Raw genomic sequence first — 15,584 nt, 5'->3', positions numbered from 1 at the left:
TTTTAATCTAGGTAACTTATTGTTAACTTATGAGTGTGTAAAAACAATATTCTATATTTACATTGAATATCAGGTGTCACATTACAGAACAGACGAGAACTAGTAAGAAACGCTTCGTCACTCACACGACGTAGTTTGTTTTAAAAACGTTCACACACTTATACATCACATTATTACGTTAGTCTAATTCATATGTACGCTATTTATAACCGCCAACATACCCACTTTTAATGCTATAACAAAAAGCTCAAGGGAGTTTTTTGTTTTAATCAAACTATAAAAAAACTGTACTTCATGACATCATTTAAAACAAGACGTTTAGATTCACATAGCAAGGGCAAAATATACATTTAGAAGACTCGCTGACCGTGATTCCGTGAATAAAATAAACATTAATCATCTATATAGCTATTTCCACAATATTATTCGTTTTTTGAGTTCACCGCCTAACGTCAAGAGGAATTATACGAGGGCTATTGGTACATCTTCATAGGAATCAGGCCATCGCATGTAATAGTTAGTATGTAAACAGCATTTGAGTATAGTATTTATATTTAAATCATTTTATGTTTAAATAACAGTTCTATACTGTAGACATTATGTATAGGATATTTTACTTTAATCTCCCAAATCTTACACATAATTGTTATAAAGAATAAATACATATTTTTTCAAAAACAAATCTGTTTCACTCACGCTCACTCACTGTTTTAAAAATCACAATTTTAATTAATTAATGTTCTTGTGTTATGACCAATATTAGACAGGAATAGTATACATTCCAGTACTTATATGTTAAATTAGCATTGTAATATACAACTTGTCTTGTATAAATAATAAATATTGCCTTGTTGTTATGTAAAAACAATTGTGATACATAATCGCCTTGAATCTGAATGTGGTGCATAATGTATCAAGATTGCAAAGGACAATTTCATCTTATAAGTAAATATTAATAAAATAGTAAATGATACAGCCCTCACATGTTTATCTTGCCAACGGTCAGCAGGCTCAATACCAGAGGGCTAGCGAGTGCGTTGCCGTCTTTTCGTTATTAGTTACGTTTATAGTTATTAGTTAGTTTGTCTTTGCCCTAGAAAGTGTTAAATGCGCACAAATCAAAATTTGCAGTAAATGCAATAAGTAAAATCAGTGTAATGTATCATCCAAGTAGTTCAGGACATTTATGACCACCTACAACTTCATTGTGGGTAAAATGATAAGCCTTAGTCCCTGAACTTAACTGAGCAGTGTTGGCCTAGTGGCTCCAGCATGCGACTCTCATCCCTGAGGTCGTAGGTTCGATCCCCGGCTGTGCACCAATGGATTTTTGTTTTATGTGCGCATTTATCATTAGCTCGAACGGCGAAGGAAAACATCGTGAGGAAACCGGCTTGCCTTAGACCCAAAAAGTCGACAGCGTGCGTCAGGCACAGAAGGCTGATCACCTACTTGCATATTCGATTAACAAACGATCATTAAACAGATACAGATATCTGAGGCCCAGACCGAAAAAGGTTGTAGCGCCATTGATTATTATTATTTAGTCCCTTAACACTATATAAATACGGTATATTTAAAATTTCATTAATGTTAGACTTATAACTAGTAAAATTTCTTAATATTGTCACTCACTGACTGATTATCGAAACTCTAAGGCATTTCTAGCAGACGTAGAGGCTTAATATTTAGAAAACAATCAGAGTTTAGTTTATAAATTAAGACGGAATAAATTAACCGACGTTCATCTCAGATTTTTAATAATTCGATATTGGTATTTTACAAGTTATGTTTTTGTTTGAGTTTGAGTTTATTGCCAGTTCTTCTCTTCCGTTCTACGCCCTTGATTGGAGAACTGGCAGTAAATTTAACATTAGAAGCATTTCATATACATTTCGGTTTTCGACATTCATAAGTGTACATTGTGTTACCTAAATGATTTTGTTTTGTTTTTATTTTTATGGAACATGGATATTCATGGAAAGACAGAATAGTTGTACTAGTTTGCATATTGTATATATTATGCAAATAATTTTAATGTTATTTAATTGATGAAGAAGGTGGAGGTCAATGACTGATGAATAACCGTGAATTGCGTAAATCTACAATTGTCTATGCTCTGCTCTTTTTGACTTCTTTGTGATAGCCATATTTATAATTGAGTTCATATTAAATTTATTTGCAGACTATAATATTTACAAATCTTTGCAATGATAAATCTTCTACCGCATTTACCATGGAGTGTTCAGTGGAGTTGTTTGGACTAATACATGCAGCAGAGTTTCATCCTCGGACCTCAAGGCAGAATACAAAATACCATCCGTATCACCTTGACATTCGAAGGACATTTTTGGCGCGCACCACCACTATTAAGAACTATCTGCCCAGTAAAGTATTTCCGAACCCATTCGATTCAGGGTCCTTCAAGAAAAGAGCGTACTACATCTTAATAGGCCGGGCTAGTGGCAGGGCTAGTGTCCATGAGCGACGTTACCACTCAACACCAGGTGGTTATTCTATGTTTTGTTTTAACAATGCACTATTGTGATGAAGGCATGGTTGCATTATTTATTTATATAGAAGTTCAAAACAATGTCTATGCATAAAATTATACAAGAAAATATGAGATCACAAATTTTACACACATACAGGTCAATTATGTCAGAACGTTAGCAAGCTAGCAAGGGAATAAATTAAACAAGCAACCACAAAATATAAAAATAAATAACTAAAACTAAATAGAAACTTAAACCTCATTAAGAGCATGATAAACAAAGTTATGGTAAATTGGAAGATGGTTGTAAAATATATGTGTGTAACCGGGCCGAAACGTGGCCGCCCATAATCGACCTGGAATGACGTGGAAATTAAGAGAGTTGCCCAGGACCGATCAGGCAGGTTTTCTACGCTAGACCTCTGCCCCACTTGGGGGACAAAGGACTTTAAGTCAAGTGATTCGACTGTTACCGGGAAAACAACCTAAAACGTATAGTATAAGGCACAGACAACCGATTAATCCTTAAAAAGGCTAGTGGTCGGAGTACTGGTCGGCCTAAGTACCGCTGGATCGACAGAGTGGAGGAGGATCTGTTGCAGCTGGAGACCGTAAAGCCAGCGGAGTAAATAAGTATTATTCAATTCAGAATATTACGTAATTATTTGGTCATAGAGGTCAAGTAACATTACGTGTCGTCCAAGCACGATTGTTTATTATTTAACGGTATCGAACACGACGAAACATGTTCACTAACATGCCGACTCATCACTTACCTCGCTTTAATTAAAGGCTCTCGCTCCTTATAAAATTGTGCAATGTATGCTATGCTGAGTACGCACTACGGTCCAGGCATTTTAGTCACAATCTAACTTAGTAGTGGTCTGCTCGAAATAAATTAAAAACCAAAGTAAAAATGAATCGCAAAACTAGAAGACGGATGGACCAATTCGAGTATTTTTATGAAGGTTGGTTTTTATGGAGAGATATTTAGAAAATATAAAATTTGTTTTAATTTGTTTCGGAAGTAGACGGTCTCTATGGAATAGCATAGCAAAATGTACCATATGTTGGTATGTAGTCTATTAAAAAGGTAGGCTTAGTATAGTAAGGCGAAATGAAGATTGCCCTCTAATACATTTTTTAATTAAAATTTTACAGTTTTTCTCAAGCATATGATTGATGAAACACTTTTAAGTCTTCCATACAAAAATATATTTGTATTGAGTTGGCTTAAAGAAAAAACTTGGCGATTAAAAAGAGTGGCGGAGAGTTTATTGCTAGTTTTTCTCTTGATCGCTCTTAATTTGAGAACTGGCAGTAAATGTAAAATTAGAAGCATTTCATATACATTTCATTTTTGACGTTCATAAGTGTACATTGTGATACCTATATGAATAAATTATTTTAAATTTGAATAAAGCTCGTGGATAGACGTTATAGAATAGCCGTAACCGGACGATCGTTAACGATCAATGGTTGAAAAATTTAACTTTGACATTTAACCTGAACAATAATACAATTCGCGTTTAATTGCTGCAAAGAATCGTAGTGCGGCCGCTCTCCAGCACTTAGTAAATATTTCACGCTATCTCCATCTACGGGCCAAAGGTCAAATAGATTTGCAATCGTATAGGCTCAATTATCCGTGTTTTGTAATATTATACCTAAGAGAATGCTTAAATGTATTGCATGACTTTAACTCATCCCGAACCTATCACGACACTTGAATTCTTACGAAATGAACGCGGAATTACAAATAGGTTTAAAATCTGTGATCGGATTTTGTTTTCTTAGAATATTTTTAGTAAATACAAGTTACGCGTTTCTATACCTATACGTATGTTTGGATCGCTGTGTAACTAATAATATAATATATGTGATTGGAAGTCCTTATGTTTAAACGAAAACAACATAAATAAAATTATAGTAACCGAAAAGAAGGACACATACGGTATATCGAATTATTTTACTTAATTAATTAATTATTTTAGCTCGGGCTGATTGGCGAACATAGCTCCGGAAAGGGGTGTTTTTCGCGACAAGCACAAGGGCGTGAGTCCTGTGAGAGGCGTCCTGTGAGACGCGGAGCTCGGCCTGGACGTAAGGCGTGGACTATGTGTTTCTAGGACTTCCTATCGCGTTTTATACACCATCTATTGTTTGTTAAATGAATTAAGACGTACCCATTACCAATATCATCCAAATTTATCGATTCGATACCTGAAATAAACAAGTATTTCCCGCTTAACGTTTTACGATATGTTATGTCTATCGCGTTTAAATAAATCACTATATTGCATTACGACGCAATCTGGGCTTAAGATTCGCCACACGTTCCTCTTCTGGCTTTACGCAATGACTTATATTTGGGGCTAAAAGTTTATCGTGATAAAGACTTGCGCAATAGATTTCAGAAACAAAAGAAAGTTATGTGAAAGATCGAAGGGCATCGAAACACAATTCGTTTATGACATATTGTCGATGTTTTGAAGCGAATTTTCCAATCATTAAATCTATATTAATTTGGGAATTAATATTCGTACAGTTATAATAATAATAGCATAATACAGTACATATAACACAAAAAGGGAATTAACATTTGGACACAAAATAACTTTTTCAAATACTATGACGATGCGTGTGAGCATACTTTTTTGCAGTTTAGATACTATGATACAAGTGCGTTGAACTAAATGTACAATTATATAATTAAAACAATCCATAGTTATAATAGACTTTATATAGCAACGCATGATAAAAGCATTTTAATATTATTTATTAGCTTATAATAAATTACGATGCATACAAATGTATTTTTAGAGTTAATATGCCATTGGCAGTTAGTTGAAGTAATATTTGACAAATATTGTCTGGGGACTAAGAATGTGAAACAGAAAACTATAGAGTAGTTATATACATATATATAGTATAGCTTCTGTTTGTTTTATGAAATGATTACAATTTAACCATTCAGTATTTTTTTACACAGAAAACACATGTGTTTAAATATTGGACTTAATTTCTATGTGCGCATTTAACATTTGGTTGAGCGATGAAGGAAAGCATGTTGATATATAGTATATATCTTTCTTATATATAGTAGTCATGCCTTAGACCCAAATAGATTTAAAATATTATGTTTTACTAGGATATTGTAATAGTTAAAACGTAATGAGGAATTTATTTGATTTAATAGACCTTAGCAATACAAAGTTTGAGCAATTTTGCGTGTCGTCTTCCAATTAGCATATAATGGATACTTGAGGCATTCTGCGCAATACAAGAATTAGAGCGCCGTTGATTTGAACATAATTATTAAGTAATACTTTGGACATCGTACACTATTTACAAATCAAATCAATGTAGATAATTTTCCCAATAGTGTATAATTCTTATTTATTACAGTTTTTATAACTAGATTAGACACGCGTTAGGCACGGAAACGAACACACAAAGGGCTTCTAGTAGATCGGTTCTAACGCTAGGATCTGTATATGTATCAAGTTCTCTTGCTCGGCTAGCTTTTTTTTATTTGAACCACAAGGTCAGGACAAACACATGATACAAATAAACAAATTGGTGAACATACAAAAATATTAAAAGCGTGCCGGTGGAAACATGTATGTTTTTATGTATAATTTTAACTCATTGAAAATATTTATCTTCTCTTTTTCTTACCGGTTTCCAGCATTATAATACAAATAGTCAGCGTATGACTCAGTGTTGGGCACACGCCAAAGAACAGATAGACAAATATATAATTCTAATTTAAGGTAAAGCCTCTTTCTGGTGAAAAGTAAAATCACCAGTACTGGCCACCAGCATAAATACAAAGGTATAAAGAAGTTTATTGTCTTTGAAACACATATGTTACATAAGAAAACTATATACATAAAAAGTAAAACATATCACACCACCGTCGAGCATCGTACGCTGTTATTAGATTAGAGTCCATCTACCATAACTTCGCAGGCGTATTCGAAACGGCCTACTAGTTCCCGTATCTCAGGAGACAAGTTCTTGTAAAGACTCGGTTCATATACACCGTCTTCGGTTCTGATTGTAGGTAGATTCTATGTATTTGGTTACGTATTTTTTTTCTAACTAAAGTGCACGTTGTGTATATGTCGCAGTAAAGTAGTTAAATCAGAGAGTTAATTGAATCTCTAGACAGTTAGTTAAAGATCGATATTCAATCAAGTCGCTAAAGTGTCATCAGACAAGTGAGTGAACGAAATGTTTAACGAGTTTCCTAAACGTTACTAGGCAACAAGACTAACCTAACCTAACCATTTACAATAAAGCAAAACACGGAATATCCAAGCTCTCAGTTCTACACGATCACACCGAAATAACATAATCATGGCAGAGTCTTGTTTAACGTTGTTAATCAACACGCTGGCTTTCCGTCAGACAGATAGTTAAACGTTTTCGACGCTGCTTTATTTAAATCAAGATGCTAGCGACTTGATTGAATATCGACATTTAAGTAACTGTCTAGAGATTCAATTAACTCTCTGATTTAACTATTTTACTGCGACATATACACCAGCTGAATGTTCATTAATTTAGTGTCAATGTATAGTTTGTTTTGTTTGTTTCTATAATTTAAGTGTGTTTAAATAAACATCGTTAATATTATTGCTCAGGGTTATACGTTATACAATAACACGGCTCATTCGACATTCGACTTCCTTGTTTCAGTTACAGTAAGGGTAATTATAATTATCTAAAGACAAGTTTACATTCATAACAGCATAACAGTATTAGAAATTTTCCAGTGAATTGAGCTCTAACTTCGTAATTAAAGTTGGTAAATAGTAATTAGTAAAAAAAACGTCCTTACAAGTCACCAAGGTCAACGACCCTAAACTTGCCAAAAAATTAAGTATAGATCGATGTTTTTGCTCGTGATGAATTTTTTTGTTCTCATATGTAGACCAAAGCCATGCACCTCCTTTTTTTGAGCTGTTTTAAGGTGGAGCCTTGATTCGACAAATTTACCATTATGGTAAGTATCTCGTAGATAATTATATATAAGCACCTAAGTAAATCAATGTATAGGTACTGGCAAACATATTGAATAAATGTCATCACCTGCGATTTTTAGGTATCGCTTCGGCGCGGCGGCGGGAGAGTGACGTATAAATCAGTTGGTACGTTTGTGTGTTTGTATGTGTACAAGTGTACGATGCGCATACTTTCCCCCACCCCTTGCTTAATGCTCAAAAAGTTTGGCGGTATCTGTATCAAAATATGCAAAGAGTTAGTAATTAGTAATTAAAAGTTTACGGTTAAACTTTCCAATATGGACCGTCGATATTTGAGGTTTTAGGGGGGAGGGGGGATTTAGAAACCGTTGCCCAAATTCGATGATACTGATTATGTAGATACTCTGTACCTTGATTGGAACACCTCCACGTGATTTTTGCTGCCAGAGTTGCGTCTAAGTATTAAAAAAAAAATGATTTAAAATTTTGTGTGATGTATTCAAATTCGTAAACAAACCGTACATCTTCTACTTTTCTATCGGTTATTAGAGATGTGACATTCTACATAAAAACCGTTTTTTTAATAAATCGTTGAATTTTAGCATGTAAAATCGATTTTTTTATATTTACCGATTATTTCCTAATTTTTGAACTTTAAAGTTTTAGAATAATAACCCCATACCACTCTCACGCGCCAGAAACAGTTATTAAAAAAAATATTAATATACTAACCTAACCTAACCGAACAATAGATAATAATTGGTTTTTGAACTGCTCCGGCGCTACGGGAAATGCAGCCCCTCCACCCTTGCCTCCTCTTCCTGCGCGCTCCGAGCTTTTATATACAATCTAGGGGTAGGGCAGACAAGACCACGTGGATAGCGGGGTGCTCTGATTCGGTTTTGGGTACTTTTTGGATATTGAATAAGTAAACACTTAATTGTAGTAAGAATTAGATAATACAGAAATTTACAAACAATGAAATAAATTTATTATATTTTATATAAATATTTAATCGCAGTTAGTAGTTCTTCGTATGCATCCAAATGATTTATCAAAATTCTTCAAAAAAAATATGGGCATTTAAATCGATGATCCATATTAGAAAGTTTATCGTCGATACCTGAGTAGTATCGATACTTTCAAAATTGTCGGAACCCTAAGTGATTGACGTTTGACATCAATTATTTGTCAAATATATTTTGTAATTGCGTGTTATTTATCAATTCTCTTGGTGTTTGGTGTCTCCTGTTACAGAGACCAGTCTCTCACATACACATCCAAATGTTATCATCTTAGTTTAATCATAATAACCTTCTATGTATGTATATGTGAGAGAAGAAATAAAGATTATTATTATTATTATTATTAATTTCTATGAAAAGTTTAAAAAAATGTATCTCATGAACCGTAAGTTTGCGCAACCTAAAACTATGCAAAACCCTTTTATTTTAGTGAGTACTATCTACAAAAAAAATATGGGCATTTAAATCGTAAAAAAATAATTGGAAAGTTTATCCCCCAGATTAAAAAAAATGTACCTGACCAGTCTGGCTATTCGAAATACATAATTTCGATTTAATAATTTTTGATGAGGGTGATCCCAAATATTTTTTCCTCGGCCGATCGTCACATTTATTAGTTGTGTCATTGTTGAGATTTACTCGGGTTACGTTATTGACACATTTTTATTTAGATATATACTTTTTGCTAATTATAATTGATAATAGTTACGTCTTTGAGAACTATCGTTAGGCACAGTATTGGCTAATATCAGTCCAACCTCTCTTTGTTCCCAAACTAATAGAATTTCTCCAAATCCTTACGGCTGATAAAATGTGTGCCTTTCTGCCTGGTAAGAAGATTTTGTAACGAGGTATGTACTCAGGACTTATTATTCTAGTATTAGATTGTGTATCGAGGGCCACCGAGCGTTATTTGTGGTACATAACTGTTTGGTGTCTTCAACAAGCCAAAACAAATATTATTTCACCGGAAATCGCACCAAAAGTTTCACGTGGTCCGTCACGCTCAACCTAAGCAACAAAGGCAGTATTTTTTTTTATTTGAAATGAAAAAAATGTCTATGACTATTTACGTATTTAAAACATTTATTTACAACGTATTATCTTAAGCGAGCTATTAAAGAATTACTTGATGTAGAATGCAGATGATATCTCAGTAACTGGACAGGACGTGACTCAGGAGTTTCCTGTTTTATTCATTGTATATGTCTAATATAAAAAAAATCTCTATAAGATATACACTATCCATAGCATATAGTTATTTGACACAACCGTACATGTTCTTAACGGGTGTTATTTCGTAATCTGCCTTGAGGTCCTATTATTAAAATCAGCTGCAAGTATTAATCCAAATGTAGGAAATATATTCCAATAACGAATTTTCACTGATCAAATACTCGCCTACAAAACATGAGGGTATACTAAAATAAATATCTTATATTTTGTCGTGCAACGTTCTCTTGATTTTCGATTTAACATAAACGAAAACCATTAAGTTTTTACCATCATTACGAAAATGTATTCTTACTTATGCTTGATTTTTTTATATGTTCTTGTCTAGCTAATCCGATGAAGCTTGGACGGATATTTGTAATTGAATTTCTGTAAGTTCAAATGGAATTCGCTGTGTCCGAATCACAATGGTTTATTCGCCGGGAATTACAGAATTTCCGTAATTTTATACGAACTTAAACGCAGGTTTTAATTAATAATTTATATCATAACTATAACATAACATCTGAGTTGCATACGTCGATGAATCTTTATAAATTTATTGCCCCTACAATGTTGCTAAATCATGATTTAATATTATTATACGTCGTGGGCTTGGGAAGACTTGTGTTGAAATTAAGTAAGGTGTAACCGAGGAATTAGATTAGCCAATACTATTTCACTTGTTACAAATTTAAGGTGTATCTGTTTAGCATATTTATGTGGTCTATTAAATTGTCAATAACCATGTGAAATCCTTTAAATGTATTTGCGTGGCGTAGCGGTTCAACCAGCTAATTGCTTGTTACTCGGTACCGCGTTTAAACAAACAAATTATTCAGTTATATAAAAATACGGATAGTTTTATATCCTAGCTATAAAGAAATATGTATGTAGAATGTACATACTAAATACGTTGTACACTTATTCACAACGTTTCGCGCCATGTATCACTGAAGTTAACTTACTTTAGGGTCAAGTTTGTCGAGAAATATGCGTCCCAATTTTAAAAACCCAACGCCTTTGCGAGCCTTCTGGCATTGTGTCCATGTACGGTGACGCCAGTTAACAACTTGTAAGACTCCTGACCTTGTCCTATATAAAAAGTCAACCCATTATACCCACAATCTATAAAAATATGATTTCATATAAATATATCGACGAAAATAGATAATATGAAATTAAATATTATTTATAATAGGTGTTGAGAGACACATAATATAATAAGTGTTCGTTAATTCTTATACTAAACCGAGGGTTTATATATTAAAGTAGATCAATTTCGTAGCAAACCTGGTATCAAGTACTGCTTAAGAATACCATTGTAAAAATGTTTTGTCAGTCACCTTAAAATTGGCTAATTGCGATAAATAAATTCGTGATTAAACAAAAGAATTTACAATTCGTTAATTTTTTGTGTAACCAATCCAAATTCCAACCAATCGACCGGGTAATGAATATCTAGGAAGTACTAGTATACGTATATGTTATCGTCGTATGTTGTCATAAAAGTAAAAATGCCATCACCATTATATGTATGAGAATGTCCACAATTCTCCTACAAAGTGTATTCAGTGAAAGTGTACCAATTCCAGGATCCCGACAACGTTGTCCAACGTCATGTCTTTATCTACTTGTTGACGTAACTAACGCACTATCTTGTTCCTCATTTAAATAACATTGGCTAGGATACTTTCCCATTACAGGGAAAAGCTTTCTTCCCATAAATGGTAGATGCTAAACGTGAGATATGAACAAAGGATTTGACAGCGGTGAACGTATTTAGATGTTCCTTGTTTGAATAGACGGAAGTTTAGCTTATTTGTTTAAATAGTTGTCATATTGATTTTACCTGTCACTATAGTTTACGAACTTATTATCAAGTAAATTTTGCCCCTAAAATCTATGATCAACAAAATAGACGTCATTTAGGGAATCCCGGGACACAATGTAGCCTAAAAGAGTCTATTAATTGAATAATAGATTGCATACGTTATTATTATCGTTGAATCAAATGTCAAAATTTGATCACTTTGTTTCTCAATATCTAGACCGTGTCATTTATAGAAGGTTCTTCGTAATATTATAGTATTAGGATGTATTGAATAACGCTATCGGCTTCTGTTAACAATTATGTGTATTATTTTAGCTAAATTATATAATTACCAAGGTTCTTTAAAATTATTTCGAAAGTTCCAGGAAATCTTGATGTATCATTCGTTTATTGTATTACAATTAAAAAAATAACCCACTATCATTTGCGTTGATATTTATTCATTTTCTGATGTTTTTACGCGTAAATAAATCATGCACTCAATACAGTAGTCATTCGTCTCTTTCTGTTAAATTATGTTTACGCTGTGATGAAAAAAGACCGATGAGTAGTTTAAATTTATTGATATTCTATTAATGAGTAATATCATAATACTCTGACATTATGTGCGTCTTGAAATGTTGGACGTCACACAAAAAGTTTTTGGGAAAATATCCTATAATCTCAATACGGAATGGATGCTTATTTATCCTGTTAGGCTTATTAAATAAAATATTTAAAGATACAAGAATGAAAGATAAGAAATTGCGAGTAAAATCCTGTTTAAACTAATCCCTTTGTGTCTGCATTATGAACGTAACAAATATACGAATCGTAACAATCAAAAGGTAGAATAATTAAACTAGACAACTCTAAATTAAACTAATTAGTCTCTTCTTGTCGAACATATTAAAATCTTTTAAACTACAGAAATGCGTAGTTTTACCACACACTATTAGTGAGAGTGTGGTAAAACAAAAGGCGTGTGTGTTTAAGATATGTATGTCTACAAGTAATCTACAGTTCATTGGCCAATACCAGTTTTATAAATATATTATATTCAGTTTTTACTTGTCGAGTTTTTAATTAGCAAAAAGGTAGCTGATATTTAAGATACAACAAGACGTTCGTTAATTTCATTAATCACCATAAATTAAAAATCATCGTAGTAAAAGATTATCTATAGATTGCGTGTATCAGAAAAATATTTACTAATTAGATTACCGGAGAAGACATATAAGAACTTTTTTGAAATAAATCAATAAGGCACACATGACATTGACAGACGTTATAATTGTCCGTTGAGTGAACTGACAGAAGCATGAACTTCAATATTCTATTCTACTCCGGTTTAATGTTATGTTGATTTTTCTACGTGTATGTATTGTTTGTATGTGATATAAATGTAAGTAATTGCCACGTTGTAGTAATCTGTAATGGTAGGTTATTTTTTCATTTATTAACGTTCAGTAATGAGATTTATACAGATTATCATATAAAAATCTTATGATGAACGTAAGCTTATTTATTTCAAAGTTAAGAGAAAGAGTGATTTAACAAATTGATAAAACATTTAAAGAACTCGGATTTTCGCAATTTACTAAATGTTAATAGCTTTACATTAATTTCTATTTTAAAATGCAGATTTGTTAATAAATTTGAAAGTCCGGACATTCTAAACAGGCAATTTAAGTACTGCTATTCTAAAAAAACATACATACAACAGATATCACGACTGCTTATAAGGACCATTTCAAAATTTAATGTATTGCCAGGTCATATTTTGACTATATACTAATACGCAAGATTTTTCTATTACTTTTTTTATTTAACAATTATTTTAATGAGTTTGTAACTCGTAACTCTAATGTATGTTAATTTTCAATCTACATTTCAACACTATATTTAAAAATCTTTTGTGATAATTGTTGTTTGAATCTGAAATAACTCACGTGTATTCTGCAACTGCTAGGATTACACTACAGTTACTATGTCAGTCAAACAATACATTATATACATAGGTCCTAGGTAATTACATTGTTTTATGTGCTTCAGAAAAAACCCTTAATTACTTCCTTGATGCGGAGGATGAGCGATGACAAAAACTATTAATTACATGACTTTTTGCTCTGTTACACAGTGGTTAAAATATTCTAAATTTAAATAAACACATATAAATAAATTTAATCTTATATAACTAGGTTGCTAAAGGATTTTTTGATGTTGTTTTTTTCCGTAAGCTAATATTATAAATGCTTCGAGATATAATAGTGTAGACTGATACGGATACTTTAATACACCGGTTACATGGTAATAAATTAATGTTTTTTTTACTTTAAAATAACTTCTGATATTTTGATTATAATTTATACTAGCAGGTTCACTGTAATAGACCAATTCGTTGCAAAAATCTACGAACAAAAAATTATAAGACGGTCAAGCATTCTCAAGTACACTGTATTTTATGATTGAGCTTATGCAGCTACTGGTATTTGTCTAGATAAAAGATATTTTTATGTAAACGTAACAATAGTCTAGTCACGTATTAGTGTGCAAATATCAAAGAAGCCGGCTCTTACGATAATCTCGTGTATAAATATCACAGTATACTTATAATCGTGTATAAGTATACTGTGTGTAGGGAAATAAAATCCTAGATTACCTGTATGTGTCTGTTATTCGTGCATCACACACAATAACTTTAATTAAGGTGAGTAGTACTGAATAAATTGTTTTACGAGAAATAAAAATATAGTTAAACATTAAGTTCGAAATTCAAAAATTGCTAACAACGATTTTTTTGATTATAAGTGAAATAATTTTTAGAGGCATAAAAAATGTCTTAACATTAAAGAAACGCAAAACCCATGCATGAGCTGCTATAATTTGTTCTTGAGAATATCGTATTACGGTATTAGACATTCGAAATGAATACGTCTAACATTAAATTTCGTTTGATTCGAAATTCGAATTACGCCTAAAACTACCGTCAATTTAAATCCTCAATTACCACAATAAATCGACATACTTCCACTCATCAAATACGTCACAGACAGCGAATTAAGCATTTCAATTATAAGCTTCATAGTAAGAAAAACTCGACGCACCCTTAAACACCGGCGAAACACAAATCACAAGTACACTGGACTAGCAACGAATGTGTCTTCCTCGACGCGCGAGCATCAACTGTAAACTGTTTGTCCATCGCGCATACTTTGCCATTCGCGTGATAACCGATAAAGATTTACGAAACAATAAGCTATAAATGCAAGACCAGGGTCAGATAATCAAGAAAGGTGCGTCCTATGAACGTTAATCTCAATTTTAGAGGGCTTGCGATGTATGAAAAATAGATAAATTTTGGGGAATATTCTTTTTTCGTTTTGGTATATTTTAGTTAGCTCTCGTAAATATATTTTGTAATTAGACTTTGTTGAGTGGTGTTCTTTAGGAAATATTAGGTATTATAGATAACACGTATTAGTCCTTAGAATTCCTTATGGCGCCAGATCCTGATTTCCAGATTGAATCCAGATTTCTGTATCTGTTTCATGAGCATTTGCATATCGAATAGGCAAGTAGGTGATCAGCCTTCTGTGCCTGACGCACGCCGTCGACTTTATGGGTCTAAGGCAAGCCGGTTTCCTCACGATGTTTTCCTTCACCGTTCGAGCTAATGTTAAATGCGCACATAGAAAGAAAATCCATTGGTGCACTGTCGGGGATCGAACCTACGACCTCAGGGATGAGAGTCGCACGCTGAAGCCACTTGACCAACACTGCTCCTTATTTCATCTTTAGCTTCTGTTAAATTGCAAAAACATCATTTGAAATCTATAAAATAACGAACGCATTTTAATATTTGAGTATTCATAATCTTGACATCATCATTTTGAATTAGTGTATATTTTTAATATTTTTTTTTTCTTTTTTTTTTTGCAAGATGAGACCTTCCATAAAACAGTCGAATCGCGTTTTGATCACATTTAATTTGCAACGCTAAGAGATCTTCACGCCCCGTCTACTTTGAAAAGATGACAACCGTA

The 15,584-nt window shown here is 32.8% G+C and overlaps 1 protein-coding gene across 3 annotated transcripts in view; it reads right to left on the bottom strand.

The window, feature by feature from the left end:
- Positions 1-14,766, bottom strand: part of LOC123708757 — a 31,051-nt gene extending 16,285 nt beyond the window's left edge. Inside the window, exon 1 of one of the 3 annotated variants that reach the window (XM_045659622.1) lies at positions 14,646-14,766. The gene's annotated coding sequence lies outside the window, so the exon portion shown is untranslated. Of the gene's footprint in view, positions 1-13,490; positions 13,509-14,645 lie in introns of those variants that run through there. The other 2 variants (XM_045659624.1, XM_045659623.1) reach the window with 2 other exon arrangements.
- Positions 14,767-15,584: the final 818 nt, after the last annotated feature.

Source organism: Pieris brassicae, chromosome 4 (genome assembly GCF_905147105.1).
Source record: "Pieris brassicae chromosome 4, ilPieBrab1.1, whole genome shotgun sequence".
Lineage (NCBI taxonomy): Eukaryota > Metazoa > Arthropoda > Insecta > Lepidoptera > Pieridae > Pieris > Pieris brassicae.
This window is presented reverse-complemented; position numbering and strand designations above follow the sequence as displayed.